Source organism: Malaya genurostris, chromosome 3, assembly GCF_030247185.1.
Source record: "Malaya genurostris strain Urasoe2022 chromosome 3, Malgen_1.1, whole genome shotgun sequence".
Taxonomy (NCBI): Eukaryota; Metazoa; Arthropoda; class Insecta; order Diptera; family Culicidae; genus Malaya; species Malaya genurostris.
Window position 1 is genome coordinate 49250717 of NC_080572.1, and position 16997 is coordinate 49267713.

General features: G+C 36.1%; 1 protein-coding gene and 1 non-coding gene across 8 annotated transcripts in view; one reads left to right on the top strand and one right to left on the bottom strand.

Annotated features, from left to right (window-relative positions):
- LOC131439170 (protein 4.1 homolog) overlaps nt 1-16997 on the top strand; it is a 93269-nt gene that overhangs the window by 34372 nt on the left and 41900 nt on the right. The gene's annotated exons all lie outside the window — the stretch shown is intronic.
- On the bottom strand, nt 8202-8308 carry LOC131439722 (U6 spliceosomal RNA). The gene has a single exon (XR_009231182.1). It is a non-coding gene; the product is annotated as a U6 spliceosomal RNA (small nuclear RNA).

A 16997-nucleotide genomic window follows, 5' to 3' on the forward strand; every position in this document is an offset into this window, starting at 1 on the left:
CTTTACTGGCGGTTGAATAACTATTCGGTCTCATTCCAACGGTTCCAACGTGCTCCTGTATGAATTCGTACTGGTAACTCTTGGAGTGGACAGATAGGGATAGTCACCTTAGAATAATGACAGGCTTTCATTCAGTCAGTATGTCACGTTCAATATAATTATCATCTTCAAGTTGGAATCCACTCTCAGCCGGTGTCGAATGAACCCTGAAGAGTGAGGAATATTTCAATTAATTTTTTTTTCAACTTTATGCTTAGAATGAGCAACGAATGAAACTTCCGTCACAAATGATCCAATAGTGCGATAAGGAATGATTACAATCATAAAGCAGGCAACTGAGAAACCAGAAGAATGAAAAACATTCAAAAGTGTTGTTTGCTGTTGCAAGAAAAAAAGAACAATGTGGAGTTCTAGACACTGGAAAATGGAACTCAGACTAGTGCATAAAAAAGGGTTAGTCTCTCTAGCACCGCACAATGCACTTCATTCTCCTCACCCGGTTATAACATACATTTTTAATAACTTCCAACAGTTCTTTGGTGAACGAACATTTACTCTACGGCGGGGTGAACACACAGACACTCACGTCATCAGGCGACGTCATCGTGATGTCAACAAGCAATGCAATACTCTTCTAACACAGTCAAATCCTTCTTCACAGCGACTCGCCCTTAAATCATTGAACAGCCGGCCTGCTAGATTGATTATGCCTCCGAAACAGGGGAAGGATAATTGTAACGAGTCTAGTAACAATGACGCCAGTGTGGAAGGTTCCCTCGCCACCTTTCGGTAGTAGTTTTCGGTGTCTAGCAGTAATCTAATTGCAATCGGAGGGCAATTAATTGTAAATGATTTCGGTGAGATTTGTACGGTGAAGTTGTAATACTGTTTGAAATTGCTATATTTTCAATATTTGCATTGGAACTTTTACTTTGAGTCAGAATTCGTAAAATCGCCCAGGATAAATTACAATTTGAAATCTTTGTTCAAATACTTATACTTTGGTTTTATTCGTGAAGAAGTGACTAACAAATGATAACTTTTTTCAATCCACCCAGTGGTGTAATGATGCCTTCTCTTACTACTTATAATTTCAAAAATATTGCTACATGGATAAAAATCCTTTGCCGGTGGTACCAGGATTAAGGAATTATGAAAATTATGAAACGTGTCTTCTCTTGAGATTACACCTTTTATTAATGATGTTATGAGCAAAATGATTTGAATCATGAGATTTCCTCACAAAATCATTAGTAATAGGCATAGTCTCAAGTAATGTTTCATGATTTTCATGATTTCTTAATTATGGTACCGGCAATGGATTTGTATCCGTGTAGAAGATTCTGTCAAGGAATTTTTTTTTCAAACTTAAATAAAATTAGAAACCTTCTTTAGATAAAAACTATTACAAGCTTTTCAATTTGTAAACAGTTATGTCAAGTGAATAAGAACTTTTCTTTATTTTGCATCGTCGCACTAAATGACGGTTCGAAATTTTAAACACACTTTACCCTATAGCTCCGGAATCGGACCCGGATTAAATTCAACAGTGAAAATCGGTCAAGCCATTTCCGAGAAAAATGAATGACATTATTTAACACAATATACATACAGACATTGCTCAGTTTCGGATACTTAGCCATCTATGCCATTTCACTGGTTAATTTTTGAAGTGATTGCATGAACTTTTTATATGCGAAAGACAATAAGTTTTATAGAATAGGTTTATCTGTATCAACTTTTCTTTTAATAATATTTATATTTTAATTTTTCAATACAGATTTTTTTTCCTTCGATATAGATTTATGCTTTTGAAATAAATTTAAATGTTGCAACCCTGCACGTTATTCGAAATTGAATAAAGCACGCTGTGAACGGAGCAAAGGCGATGATGTTTTCTTCTTCCGTATTTCGTATGACGGTTTGAAAGTTTTGACACTCATCGCCATATAATTTCGGAACCGGAAGTCAGATCTGGAGGAAATTGCACAATATCTTTTAAGACAATTAGAGCTTTAATTTGAATCATGATTTGTGATAATCGGTTCAACCGTTGCTGAGAAATCGAGGAGAGTTCCGTTTTTTGGAGCTTTTCTTCACTATTATCGTTGCTTAGGGGACCGGAAACCGGGGAGTGCCAAAGTAGGTCTATATATCCACTAACTAAGAAGATCTGCAAACTAGATAAATTTACCAGTAAGTTTTATAAAAATTTGCACCTCGTTTCGCCATCACTTGGGAAAAAATACTTATTAATTGAATATTCTTCATTTATCACACTGTAATATCGGAACCGGAAGTTCAAATCGGTTAAGAAATTTCCGAGAAAATTGAGTGAGCATTTTCTCGTAGATTTGCACATATTACCTTGTAATTCATAGGAAACTTCAGAATGTTATTCAGATTCGACTTCCGGTTCCGGAATTATACGACGACGTAAGAAACGCACGACGATGCAAGGAAGGTAAAAACGTTAGCGGAAGGCCAAATGTATATATTGTTAGTTGAAGGCGAGCCCTCGATCTGTCCCGGAAATAGTGGCCAAAAACTCCTTAGGAACCGAGTTTCACATCAGGTTCAACATGGACAGTCCTTAATCCTTATTTATTTTTATCCGGACCCGACTTCCAGTACTGGAACTACTGGGAGAAAAGTTTTGATTCAATTTCTAATTCTTCTTCATTTGATTCAAAACTATTTCGATTTGTGAGTTTTGCTAGCCCAAGTAACATTTTTAATATTAATAAATACTTGTAGCTGTCTTCAATGCTACATAATAAATCTTGCATTAAAACTTTAAACTCCACGAAAGCCTACTGAAAACCTCTATAAGAGCATGTTCCTTCTTAGTGGACCATTCTTCATAAGGTTTATAAAGCAAAGTGAAGAATCAGCTTCAAACTCAAGAAAATTTTGAAACCAGCTTTACGATCAACATTAAATTTATTTGGATGGAATGAATTCCGCTATGAATAAACTGTCGTTTTGATAATATTTTTCTTGAATATATGTGTTATGTCTGTGTTATGCAATGCAATCAGTAAGTATTCAATGGATTTTATTTACAAGTTTGAGGCTTTAACCGAACGTAAAAACTTCATGCGCTTTTATTTTTATCGTGAATGTATGGATAAAAATAAGAATTATAACTAATCGCCTTGAAATAAATACGATTTTTGCAAAAGTCTCCATGATTTATGAAAATTATTTTCTGTGATTCATCGTCTTTTTTGTATAAAACTATTTCGTGGCGGTAAAACTTGTTCATACGTTCTGACAATGAATTATAAAAGTACATCATACTTCCTCGTTTTTGCATTTCGAAGTTTATTTGATGTTAATAAAGTCTACGGCAAAGAAAATCATAATGGCGGCCATGAAATTTTCTTTAATGCAAATTACACTTAATCTAAGAAGCAATGAATCAAATAGCCCACAACAAGAGTGTCATAAATGTACTTTAGAACCCTCAAATTTGCTCTAAGTGGAACTGTCATTAAATGAACACGCACACACACAAAACTAGATTTATGAAAGAATTTAACTGACAATAATGTTTTAAAGAAAAATTTTTAAAGCAATATTAAGAGTGTTTGCATGGTTTTATTCTAGTACAAATTGATTTATTTTTAGTCCAGTTGTTAGTCTAGGTAAAAGGTTTTATAGAAGCTTTAAAAACTATGATATTACTTGTCAAAAGCGACACTTATAGTTGTTATAAAACAAGTAGTGATTGAACAAGCAATTACAAAACTCCTATAAATTATAATCAAAACCATAAGGCATTCGAATTGTTACTTGGTAGTTTACGCCAGAAAAATCTTTCCTAATTTTTTTTTCAACGGACAGTTTTTTTTAAGAATTCCACATTAATATTTAGCGTAATATGAGTAGTTAGAGAACGGCATTATCACACCACTAGGTGGATTCAAACAGTTTTTTTTAGAATAATCTGAACCTCAGTTCACTAAACTTAATAATTTCAGCATAATCAAAAGTCTCCTGTTTAACTTATCTCATACATGAAAGATAGACAAGGGCGGGAGAAAATTGCGGGTTCGAATCCCACTTCTCAGTAATTTTGTTTTCGCAGTATTTTTTATTTTTCTATTTCGTTCATCAGTCAATTATATATCTGTTGGTTGGATGATGATAAAAAGTTCAACTGAGTTTATGACGGCTGCGTACGTCATAAAGATCCAAATCGAAAATCACCGATAAGATTTGATTTGCTTTTAATTAAATTACACTTCACTTCGTTATGTTGATGAGGAAGTTGATGCTACTTCAACACCAACAAGTGGCTAAACGAAGCAATATGAATCTCAAATATTCAGTGTAGGAAGAAGGTAAATAAGATTGGTGATTGTTCTCTTGCGAAGGGATGTCACCAGATCGATATTGAAAAATGAATCATTGTGCATAATTGGGTTACTTTCTGAGTTGGGTTTCAACAGAGCAGTTCAATTGGAACTTTCTCGAACAGCAGAAATTAGCATGGTTCGAATTCTTAATTACTATTTTTTTTTATTCATAAAGATTTTTTATTTCGGCTCACACGCACTTTTGCTTAACGTGGCCTTTAAGCAATAATAAAAACAAGTTTTTTTTTTCTTATAGCTGGATCTAGTAGTAATCTTCTTCCTTGGAGGAGACGCGTTTTCATTGCTATCCAGCAAATGAAGGGGGATCAGTGGTTCGCTATTTATGCTCCCATCCATTGGTTCGATGTCATCGTTGTTGGCGGAATCATCGTTATCACTTTTATTTACCCAGGTTTACGACTGATGGTTTTATTGAGGAGGATGCTTCATTGTTTTAGATTACTGTCGCCGATGTGCTGGGGTGATTCGGGGTTGTTGTAGAAGAAGCGCTTTTGACATTTGGTGTAGATGTCTTCTTGTTTATCAGTTTATCACATGGCTTACCATAGTGAACAACTTTTAGCAATATTCACATGTAGCCAGCTGATTGTCATAGGTAACATGTGATTTGCACGTAACCTATGTATCTTGGATGAAAATCATATTAGAATGTATAGACTTCTTCAAGCGCCAAAAACAACGTTTTCGTTCGGCACGTCAGTAAAGACGTTGTGTTTTGCAAATAGCATTAACTTTACTTCTCCTTAGCGGTTTATGTTGAACTGTTAGGTGGCATAACAGGTTCAACATAAACTGTTATGCACTTACGTGTCTAAGAGGAAACATAAAGAAAGTAAATACGGTTATGTGGAAATAAATCGTATAGGTCAGCGATACCTTCATAGAAGAGCACTTCTATTTTCAATCACCATCGTTTAGTACTTGCATACTCATTGTGATTAACCCTTAAGGGGCGGGTAAGGTCTAACACTTTTGAAAAATCATTTATTATTTTCTTTCTACTTTCTGATAGTAAAATATTTCAAAAATATTCTGTGAAATTTTGAAGCCTATCGGAACAAAACTCAGCAAGTTATGGTTCTTTATCTTTGCCGATCTCATACTACGAAGAAATAAGAGCTGCGCACACAGGCCCAAGATTTCTGACTCTATTGACCTAAAAACTTGACAAAACATTCTCGAAATGTTTCATTATAACAAACTCCAAAAGAAAAAATATGTTTTTTTGAGAATGTTAGAGCCTACGTGCTCCCTTGAGTAATAAATTGTTTCCTTCGGTTTTATAGACAATAAACATTAAACGCGTTTTTCTCGAAAGCAAGTTTTGAAAGTCCGTGTCCATCGTCATTCGAAAACCGATTTTTTCGTGGAAAATACTTTTGAACAATCCTCAAAATTTCAAAAAATTAAACAAAATTAAACAGAAACGTTCGGGTTTATAAAAACTTTTGCTCTAACTATGCTGCTCTGATTTGTTCACTTCTGATTAGTCTGCGCTGAGATACAGTGGACACCACAAATCATGATTTTTAAGAAGCGTCCTCAAAAATGCCTCTTCACCGACTGATTTCTCAATATTTTTCCACGAAAAAATTTATTTTGTTGAACGATAGTTCTAAAAAAAATAAGGCGGAGCATTCGAAAGAAATAAATAACAGGATTGTGTAGAGGGCAAGACCGATTACGATGACATTAAAAATGTAATGTTCAAATTCATTCATAAATTCATTTAACTTACAAACCAAAGCCGCCAACTTGGATGTTAAGAATTCATAAATTATAAATGATTGATATTAACTCGCCAAGCGTGGATAAACTTTTCGATTTCCCGATGCTCCCAATGTTACATTTTGTTTTAATAATCGTTATAAATCTATAAAAGGATATTTTAAATCGAAGTACACTGATGAACCGAGAGTGGGGCATTAAGTCCGTGGAGTGACTGTTATGAAAAACCTAATATATCCAAGATATGGCTTTGTTTCTTTGCATATTTAAACGATGAATAGAGACATTAGCACTGCTAAAAGTAACCGAATAATCGACCACATGTTCAACATACTTATTTAGTTGTTTATAAAATGCATTAAGCAGTCTGAAATGGTTAACTGTGTTAAATGAATATATATATATATATATATATATATATATATATATATATATATATATATATATATATATATATATATATATATATATATATATATATATATATATATATATATTTCCATTCCGGGCAATGAAAAGGCAGACTCATTGGCTAAAGTGGGCGCATTGGAAGGTGATATTTATGAAAGACCAATCTGCTTCAATGAATTTTTCAGTATCTCTCGTCAGAAAACTCTCGAAAGTTGGCAAACTTCATGGAGCAATGGCGAACTGGGACGATGGCTGCATTCCATTATCCCTAGGGTATCGACGAAACCTTGGTTCAGGGGGATGAACGTGAGTCGTGACTTCATTCGTGTGATGTCTCGGCTCATGTCAAACCATTACACCTTCAACGCGCATCTCCGGCGTATTGGAATCGTGGAGAGCGGTCTCTGCGCTTGTGGTGACGGTTATCAGGACATCGAGCATGTCGTATGGACGTGTACGGAGTATCGTGACGCCAGGTCTTTATTAAAGGACTCCCTAAGGGCCCGAGGTAGACCACCTGAAGTTCCGGTCCGAGATGTGTTGGCTAGTCGGGATATCTCTTATATGCTTCTTATATACCAGTACCTCAAACACATTAATATCCAAGTGTAATCTGTTATACCTCGCTCAGAAAGTATAATCTCCACCTACAGGTTCGACACTAACATCCGCTCGATTCTCTAGATCACCGTCCCTGTCCACCATCTTCATTGGAACTAACAAGATCTTTTTTTGTCACTAACTTTTCGTTCCCCCCTTCCATGTCTCTTCACCATCTCGATGGCAACTAATTAGATCTCTGTAGTTTTCAGACATTTTGTTTCCATACCCCCTATTTACCTCGGTTTTCACAATATTTACTTTTTTTATTTTCTCATCTCTTCGTAACATTACCATCACCGCCTACGGTCCTACGCTCCAGACGATGACCAGCATGCGGGCCACCCGCCGGGCCTTCGTAGCCTGGGGGTGTTTCCCGCGGACCCACACGAACCGAAAGGAAGCGGCCATATATAGCACCATTTGGAATTCATGCAATATTCAATTCACCGACACCTGCCGAATACCAGCTAAAAGCTTTTTTCAAAAATTCTAGACGACATAATCTAATGATACTATTCTAGTTTTAAGTTAGTCGTTAATTAAGATTAGGAAATACCCTTGGCATCTTAGAGCTTAAGCAGTGTGCCTGAAAATATATATTATACTATTGAAAAAAAAAAATATATATATATATATATATATATATATATATATATATATATATATATATATATATATATATATATATATATATATATATATATATATATATAATCCAACATTTATATTAATATTTCGTCATCGACTTATCAGTAAGCAGTTCCACTTGAGTCACTGGTATAAATATGATTTAGCATATTCAGTGTCATTTTTATTTTCACTTAAATTACCAATTGCAATTGAAACCAAATTCTTTCTCTAATACCAACACACTGAACACCAACTGATAAACAAACATTAAAACACTAAACAATTCCATATCATCAGTGACATGGACCGTAAGCGGTCTCATCTGTCAAAGTCCCATCCATCAACTTACTAGATTTGAACGAGAAAACCAAAAGCATTCTAATCTACACGATCTTAAGAGAAAATGTATCATCGTCGAATACGCTTTGGTTGTTCATTCGGCAAAAAAATGTGGAACGCTTCACGATTTTGCGTGTCATCCTTGCGCAGGGGCCATGCTAATCTTCTCTGTATCGTTCCAATTTTAGTATATGTCCAGCCGAAGCTAGGACAATCATGACACCGTACCTCGGTGCCTATATAGTTGATGTAAATGTAAACAGTTCTAGCGATGGATAACAGGATGAAGATGAAGATGTTGTTCCCCTACCTGAACCAAACGGAGTTTTTCTACCCGATTCAATTGTGACTCGTCGTTTGTTTCGAACCACGATGTAAAATGAACTGGTGATAGCATTTTTCTATGTGTGCGTGCGGTTGTCATCTTATTATGAAACAAAAAAAACAGGAGATGTAAGAAAGAAAAAAACGTAAACATTTGCCGTTGCCTGATCATTATTCGAATCTAGTTTAGTTACAATTATTAAGCACCATGTTTTGTTTGACTTTTATCATGATGGAAGTACTTGAACATTTGTAAATTGTTAAAAAAATATAAACACGATCAATAAAGATTTGTTTGGCCACCAGTTGATTTTACACCGAGAACTTGAGCTATTGTATTTTTACACTATCATTCGTAGATTCGTTCGGTCGCTTCCAGTTCGAGCCCCAACGATAGGCGTTTTTGAAAATCCCGCTTGCATAATAATCAATCTCAACTATCGTAACTTGCTTGGCTGTGATATAGCAAGTCAACAGCAGCAGCAGCAGCATGTCAACCGAGAGAAAGCTGGTAAAAAAACAAAAACAAATTGTTCGGAGTTAAAGGTTCTACCCTGTAGGGTAGGAAAGAGATGACAAACATTGTGGGTGGTGACGGAACCGGCTTTCGACAGTTGGTTGTGTTATCTTCACTTAGGACGAGAGAGGCTTATGCAGACATAAGCCACGTTGAGCTATTAAAAGTCATTTAAATATTAATGAAGCTAATTGGAATTGCCAGACAAATTTGATTCTCCCAGTCTGCATGATGTCTGACAAAATCTGTGCTGTTGTCGCATTCAACTTGGCTGCCAGTTTGCCTAGTTACCGGAAATCAAAGTTTTCCCGCAACTTGATATTTTTAAATACGCAGGAATTATTATCGTTGCTGGAATAACTGTATCCACCACCGTAACAGGTGTACGTGGTTCTTGAAAAACTCGGAATGTGCGACATTGAATATCGAAGGAGGAGGCCATCTGTTTCTACTGGGTGTTTTCGTTTTCGAACGAATATAGCATATGTTTTTTTGCCTCACACGAATGTGACGTTTTCCGTTCGAGTCGGTGAATTTTACATTCTCCTTCTGATGATGCGCACAAAATATGCTTGGAAAATTCAAGAATTTCACCGCACCGTAACGTGATGGCTGCCTTCGACGTGACCTCATAATAAAACAATAATCATATTTTCTGCATTTTACTACGGTTTCAGGTTCCCCCGTAGCCGTCTGAAAGCAAGCACCCAGCATTACTTTGCGCCAGTGTTTTATGATTGAAAATGCCGGTAGTGAGGGTGGTTCTTCAATGGCAGTTGAGAGTCGTGCTGTCAGTTTCATTCAAAAAAATTTCATCAACATTTTCAATAAAGTAGGATTATTTTTCCGGAAACACTATTTAAATTTTATAGTTATTCAATTTACAACGCGTCAAACCAATTACTACCCGAGTATTGCAGCACCGGCTTATACCCACTGGTAGGACAGCCGGAGAAACTCGTCTCCTTACACACCTGTTATCCCACGACCCGGACGCATAGATAAATGTGCAGTAATATACAACTCCCGGTGGTTGTGGCCCATGCGGTACGATATGCTTCGATATTTGTGAACACATACAGCTGTATAGCAAAGCGAGAATCGCGCGGAAAAACGAGGGTGACTGTATGTGAGACACACAGGATTCCACTTTCCGTGTATCCGGTGCTGTTGCTTTTAATGGCAATGCACTGGGAAAAATGTTCACGATAGTAGTTATGATAGTGTGGTTGGATCTTAAACCAATAAACGCGTCTGAACCAGAAATAGTATCTTGAATTGAAGTTTTTATTCCGCAATGTTAAAGTTCACTGATTTGCGAGGGGATGCGAGACACAACTATGCTCCAGCTCTTCGTGTCATGTAGTAATATGAGAACACAAATATTAATTTCTATAGCCAAATACTATACACCTTTGAAAGTATATTTATGACTTGTCGCATTAAAATCATTATAAAACGTCCAACATACCGACCTATCGAATAAATTTAATGATTATGAACTGGTGGGGTTGGGTGTCTGTATAATTGTCGAAAGATCATGAAAATATTCGGTTTTACTGGACGTATTATCATAATTCTAGATTAATTCATTCGAAAAAGTTTTTCATATCTATACTTGAAAGTCATGAATTTACCAAAAATTACTGAAGGGTTATGGTAAGTTTATGAACTTCAATTATAAACATGAATAACATCAATACAAATCCTAAAATTACGGAGTGAATAACGCCTCCAAAGAGCTCACTGTGAAAACAGCTAGAAAAAAAAAACGTTATTAATCCACCTAGCAGTGAGATGATACTGTTTTATATCGATGCACATGTGTTCTGCATCAATAATTGTTTTTCTATTAAAAATGGTGTCTAGAAAGACTGACTTTCGAATGCTTTATTAAAATAAGTAGGCCAATCAAGACGACTTCCAAAAATTTATTTAAAATGTTTTTTAAATATATTTGAATTATATCAAAATTTCGTTTTTTCAGTGGTTAAAGTTGAAGACGGTTACAATTTTTTCAGTTATAAAAATGTATGAGCTATCACTTTGAATTCGAATATAATGTAGAATTTACAATATAAGGATTAACACATCAAAGTCAAGCATTTACGTCACCAAAAAGGAATCGTGCTGAAAAAGCGAGCCAAAATGCTATGCTAAAGAGTACTGTATTCAATGTATCTATCACTCAAAAACGATTGTATTGAAAATTGTGTCTAATTTTGATTCCAAGCGTCATTTCATCGTAGAATCCAAATCAAACACGCTCAGAGTTAGTATTTTTTACCGTGCTTCTACACCTGATGGTTTTCTTTCTTTCCTCCCACATCACATACACACACACCTTCCACCGTACCTGCATCTCACATTTACGAACGGGCCTGTGTCAATGGGTTGGGCTCATTAGGGTCTTAAATCGTTGTTCACCGCAACACATTCTCGCTGGTTGTTTGTTTTATGCTTAGCACATGCAGGAGCATACTGTCTTTGGTGCAGAACCGGTAAAACCGACCCTTTGATGATAGTCTCGCAGCAACGTGTCAGCACGGCAAAAAAATAGAGTACCGGATATTCAGAGCCGCACTAGGCAGTCGGTCATTTATGAACTATTCAAATGGATAACATCAACAAGTCAACGTGTGGATGGTCCAGAACAAATTACGGGACTTTGGTGTTGTTTGGAAGATAGAAAAAACGCAGTACTAGAGATTGAAAAAACACACCGTAGATTGATAATTAAATTGATTAGGTGAGGCAAAACAGTATGAACCACTTTTGTTCGGCGACACAAATCTGTTTCAGTAAATAAACTAGAGATTTCGGCGTCGATGGCTTGGGGAGCAAAAGTCTTTCCGTATGTTACTAGTTTTAAAATATATACCCCCTGAATGACCAAACCTGAATCGGCTAGTAATAGTCGAACAAACGTTTTATTTGGGCACAAATGTCATTGAAGTTCGGTGCAAAGAAAAGAGTGTTCTGCCAATGGCAGAAACTTTACCTCTGCTTAGCAGTTTGTGTTGAACTGGTAGGTGGCATAACAGTTCAACACAAACTTTTATGCACTGTTCGGACAACCAGTAAGCACATATAATGACTGTAATATAACCTTTCATGAGTACCGAAAATTCTTTTAGCGCCATATCTGAAATCTGAGAGATCATCTGTTGTCAATCAATCAGAATTCAGCATACGGAATGCATTCTAGCCGTAAATAAGCATTGTCTACGAATAGTCGTATATTTTACCAAAGTCGGCCCTAATTCAGTCTCAAGAGCGATACATGCCAGTTAGAGATTTTTGGCTGTCATAATGCGTTTGCTCTTCACATTCTATCGATGTTAAATCGAAATTAGATCCTGATAGCAAGTGATACTAATACTTTCTTTTTTCCTTTTTCGTTTCAGGTGAATAATTGAAAGCATTTTCAGTCTTCATAAGAATCCAGGTCCCATATCTGCATAAAAGGGTATCATAAATGATATCACTTAAGACCGAAAACTGTTAGGACAAAAAGCATACCGGCCCAACTACAAATGCCAATCTCAAAATCCAATTACCATTTAAGTTACTCAAAACTCGATTTGAAAGTTATTCTGCATCTTTTGTTGTCTGGCAAAGTCGTAAAAAATGAAGGGTCGTCACCAGATACGGTAAAAAATAATTGAATTTTATCTCAACCAAACCTAGATGCCACGGAACCACCCGCGATCCCATTTCAACCAGAATATTAGTTGATTTTCTGAATTCGATTGGTTAAAATTTGGTACAACTAATCGATTGTTGTTTTAACTAAACTGTCATTTTTGTTTTTCGATTAGCAGAAACGATGGTTGAAACAACTAATTTAACTGTTTGAAAAAAATGCTGTCAATTAGTGAGGACACATACCTTTCAATTTCAACAAATATTTTAGTTGAAATAACTGGTGTTGTTATTGAAACAAAATTCTGTTAGTTGAAAAATAAATCGGCTTTATTTGTTTGTTTGTTTTGAGATCAGTAAAGATCTAAATTCTAAAAAAAATACTTCTGATTCGATCGGATATGATTGATGTAGAAAAACGTTTTTAATCAGCAAAAGTGCCCGGAGGGGCGAGTAAATCAGCGAAATTATTAAATTTACCTAGAATGATGCCTTCAAACGGTTGAACTAAAGTTATGCACTGATAATTTTAGTCAATTTATATGAGCTTGTGTGTATCAACCGCTGGGAATTGGAATTTTGCGACGGCAATTCAAACGCGCCATTCAATCGCTGCGTTCTGTGCGTTTGAAACCCTTCGCTCCTGTTACTTTTATAAATTAAATTCATGTCAAAAAGCGTTTTATTGCTAATGCATGAACATAACATCATCATCGGTAACAAACAGCTGGAAGTAAAACAGTCTGCTGGAAGTAAATAATGATCGAATTTGAAGCATAAAATTTTTGCGCATACCTGAAAGATTACGAGATGATCATTCATTAACATTTTCTAATTTGTCACCAAATCTCTTTCATCTCAAACGAGGTTAACTTTATCACAACACCGCTGTTAGATAAACACTTGTTATCATAAAATTCTTTAACCATCGATGTTGTTTTCATTGACATTTTGAAGCGACGCGAACAGATTTCAACTAAAAAAGTTGTTGATTTTGAATTGCAATTATTGTTTTGCTTTCAACTGTCTCCGGCATTTGACAGCATTCAAAACAACATATTTTTCAACTACTTGAATATATGCAAATCAAAAACCATTTTGGTTGAATCAAAAAGAAATTAGTTGAATCAACTATCGCAAAAATCAAAAACTGCGATATCGCAATTTTATGATCGAAGGGTTCTCCGTGCATGGTTTCACTTTAGATATGATTTTTGATTTAGTGCCAGTCCAGAAACTAGCCGAAAATTTAACAATTTTTTTGTTGGTCTGAAAATTACATCACTTGTCGACATTGAACTGTTATTTATAACCGCACGGAATATCGATTGCAGAAACAACCGATGATTTCATCAAAAGTTGGCGTCACTGATTAATTCAACTAACTATGTGATCACATCACATCATACACCAACTCAGAGTTTTAAGCTGGAATATTCGGTTTCCTGTGGATGATGATGATGATGTAATGTTTAATTTCGAACGATTTACCAGTCACTGTTTCTGTTCAAGAAAGACGGAACGCTGCATTTCCTTCCGGAGGAAAGTAACATTAACTGCCGACGAAGAAAATTACTCACGCTCAACTGCTGTCAGACTGGGACTAACTTTTCATTTGCTGATTGGAATTGAACCAAAAGAGGAATCGTCTTCACCGTGCGCGCATTGCCGTAGCAAACTCATACTCGCAGGTCAAGTGGTTCGAATGAGTAGGATATAAAGTACTTGACATAAATTTACCGGGTTCGTTCTCCCCCGGGTCGCGCTCAAGTAAATCCAATTGAAAATGATCTTGCATCTTGCATGTTGACCGCGATTTCGAACGCTCCGAATAATTTACTTTCTTGAGTTGAGAATAAATTGTTGGAAACCGTCGTATGATTCAAAGCATCTGTAGTTGGATTCTTAGTTAGAAATTCAATTTTTCTAACGGTACCGGTCGAAAGAAGCCAATATGTTAATGGATTTGAAGTTTGACTAACATTTAGATTCTTAACGGAAACGGTCTGAATGGGTTGAGCATAGATATTCAAACATGGTAGTGCTGTTCAACGAATTGACTTAAATGCTAACATGAAAATAATTGCATCTACGTATTTTCTTCACCCCGGTGACACGATTGTCATCTGCATACGCAGTTGGCTTGAAGCCGAAATTTTTGGTTCTTTGGTTCTAGTTCTCTGTCAAATGCTGTGTTTAAGCAGTGTTCACATCTTTCTTCATGCGGTTGCACCAATATAAGGAAACGCTTCCGACGGAATATAATCAAAATATAATAAACCATAAATTTCTTTTCGTATTCAAAAAGAATTCAAATAACTGGTTATAGAGAATACAAGACTAGAGTTATTCTTACATTGGGTTTGACGAAATCAACTTTGGACACCAGTGGGGGGATACTTGCCCCGCGTGCAACGTTTTTAGGGGGGCGACGAACTACTTCTTGGGACCTTTTTTTATTTTTACGTTTCGTCTCTGACTCATCAGTGCAGAGCAGTTCAAATTGAACTGCTTAGTGCTAAACTCTGCAGTTCAATTTGAACCGCTAAGCAGACGTAAAGTTTCTGCTACTTACAGAACACTTTCTGTTTTGCAACAGAGTGCAATGTCTTTTCTGACGTGCCGAACGAAAACGTGTTTTCGACTATTTCTGGTCGTCACCGATTCATATATTCGCAAAACTATGTCCCAATACGGAGAGATTTTCTTTATCGAAAAAGAAAAGTGGAAGACTTTTTTCCCCGGTATTCTAAATGGCGTACGTTTATTACGCATACACTTGAAGAAGGCTATACCTTCTTATGTGACTTTCGGTCAGGATACAAGAATCCCGTGCAAATCACTTGTCACCTATGACAATCAGATGGCCACTTGTCAATATTGCCAAAAAGCTGTTCACTACGGTAAGCCATGTGATAAATTTTACAAGGAGACAATCGACCACGTAAAACTTGTACGCAAATAGGCCTGAATAAAAAAAACAGCACATCGAACGGATGCTTTTGCTGGATTTCTGTTAAATTTCAGAATAAGTTTGCATAATATGATTGCAAAAGAAACATCCGGTAACGTGTTCAATAAAATTATGAAAAATTCTTAGGAATTCTTATCATATCCGCTGGCCAGTTATGTTTCTTGTTTTAATCATACTGTTACCTCGAATTAATTTGAAATAGTCAAAAAGATTGAGTTTTTATCTTGAAGAGCTAGTACATACGAATAACAATAGTAGCAAAGTAACAGACGAAATAAAGATAGAATACATTGAGCTGGGGATGTACTGTTGGTTCTAAAAATGAATATTTGGGCAAATTGTGGATGAGGTATTTAAACGTCGTTCCAAGGATTATTAAAATCTTAAATCTTCTATTAAGCAAATCCTCATACTTAAACAAAAACGTTTTGAAAGTCTTGTGGCTCAGCGTTTCGTTGATAATGCTATATTGAATCCTGGGAGTGTAATTAACAAAACAGCACTCATAATCATATATAACCGATATAAGGAGGCTGTCGAACAGAAGAAACGGTTGCTAATCAAGATTAGAGCTTATATTTCCACTCTGCAGATCTCCACCTGTTCACCCTTTTCACGACCGGAAATCCGATCCGGATGAAATTCGTATGGGATCACAAGAAAATCGGTTCAGCATTTATCGCTCAAAAACGTTACATACATATATACATACATAAACAATTTCTGATCTTTACGAACCGAGTTGAATAGTATATGACACTCAGCCCTCCGGGCCTTGGTTCCAAAATCGGTTTTCGCAGTGATTGCAAAACTTATCTATATGAGAAAGCAAAGAACGACTTCTTCCCATTGTTATGTGCATTTGGCATAATGCATATTTCCTATTTCTAAATCGAGATATCCAAAAAATACTTTATTTCTCAACTTTAGATGTGGGATTTCTAGAAATATTGAAAAACATACTGAACATAGGCGATTTGCGCCTGTTCTTAAAACCGGGAATTTTTTGTCTCGCGCACCGGGAAAACATTTTTTGTAATAACAATCCAGTTTAATATATCTCTCCCGAGATTTCCGGTTTCCAGGTCGACTAAAAGTCTTCGAGAAACAGAAACTCTCACGTTTGCCGCAATTTTACTCAATATTCCCATTTGCGTACCACAGGAGATGCAACTTTAATCAGCTCTGGTCAGTGGATTCTAGATTCTAGATATGTTGAGACCTGTTTCGAATTGTTTACTGCTGCTGGTGGTGACCGATTGAATGTGGGAATGGCACAGTGCATGAAAGTACCGAAAGCTACGTGCAATGCTAAAAACGATGATTGCATTATAAAGTGACAATCTATTCGTTTAATTTGGTTTGGAAAATCACCAGTTCCGCGACGATAACTCGCTTCGGAATATGGGCGGTTAATGTTGGTAAATGATGAAAACATTTC